Source organism: Anoplopoma fimbria, chromosome 23, assembly GCF_027596085.1.
Source record: "Anoplopoma fimbria isolate UVic2021 breed Golden Eagle Sablefish chromosome 23, Afim_UVic_2022, whole genome shotgun sequence".
Lineage (NCBI taxonomy): Eukaryota > Metazoa > Chordata > Actinopteri > Perciformes > Anoplopomatidae > Anoplopoma > Anoplopoma fimbria.
The window spans coordinates 14,324,434-14,326,054 of record NC_072471.1 but is presented as its reverse complement, the minus strand read 5'-3'; positions in this window follow the sequence as shown (position 1 = coordinate 14,326,054).

The window sequence follows — 1,621 nt, the reverse complement described above, 5'->3', positions numbered from 1 at the left end:
ACTTTTTTCAACAAACTATATTTTGACTTTTTTCAACATACTATACTATGACTTTTTTAACACTTTTTTCAACATACTATATTTTGATTTTTTTTTCGACATACTATAAGTAAGACTTTTTTTATTTTATCAACATACTATACTATGACTTTTTTTCAACTTTTTTCCACATACTATACTATGACTCTTTCGACATACTATACAATGACGTTTTTTATACTTTTTTCAACATACTATACTATGACTTTTTTTAACTTTTTTCAACATATTACACGATGACTCCTTTCGACATACAATACTGACTTTTTTTTTTTAAACATACTTTATTCAGACTTCTTTCGACATCCTATACTATGACTTTTGTCACTTTTATAAACATACTATATTCTGACTTTTTCGACATACTATACTATGACTTTTTTTTCAACTTTTTTCAACAAACTATATTTTGACTTTTTTCAACATACTATACTATGACTTTTTTAACACTTTTTTCAACATACTATATTTTGATTTTTTTTTCGACATACTATAAGTAAGACTTTTTTTTATTTTATCAACATACTATACTATGACTTTTTTTCAACTTTTTTCCACATACTATACTATGACTCTTTCGACATACTATACAATGACGTTTTTTATACTTTTTTCAACATACTATACTATGACTTTTTTTAACTTTTTTCAACATATTACACGATGACTCCTTTCGACATACAATACTGACTTTTTTTTAAACATACTTTATTCAGACTTCTTTCGACATCCTATACTATGACTTTTTCACTTTTTAAACATACTATATTCTGACTTTTTCGACATACTATACTATGACTTTTTTTCAACTTTTTTTACACATGACTTTTTTCAACATACTATAATGACTCTTTTTTTCAACATACTATACTATGACTTTTTTTTTTTCAACATATTTTTTCGACATACAATACTGACTTTTTTTTTACACTTTTTTAAACATACTTTATTCAGACTTCTTTCGACATACTATACTATGACTTTTGTCACTTTTATAAACATACTATATTCTGACTTTTTCGACATACTATAATATGACCTTTTAAACACTTTTTTCAACATACTATATTTTGACTTTTTTCGACATACTTTGATAAGACTTTTATTTTTATTTTATCAACATACAATACTATGACTTTTTTTCGACATACTATTCTATGACTTCTTTTACACTTTCAACATACGACACTATGACTTTTTATCGACATACTATACCATGACTTTTTAACACTTTCTTCAACATACTATATTCCGACTTTTTGTCGACTTTTTCGACATACAATACTATGACTTTTTCCGATTTTTTTCAACATACTATATTCTGCCTTTTATAATGACATACTATACTATGACCTTTTGTCAACTATTTTCGACATAAAATACTATGACTTTTTTCAACATACTATATTCTGACTTTTTTCAACTAAGACTTTTATTTTTATTTTATCAACATACAATACTATGACTTTTTTTCGACATACTATTCTGACTTCTTTTACACTTTCTTCAACATACTACACTATGACTTATTTCAACATACTATACTATGACTTTTTAAACACTTTTTTCAACATACTATATT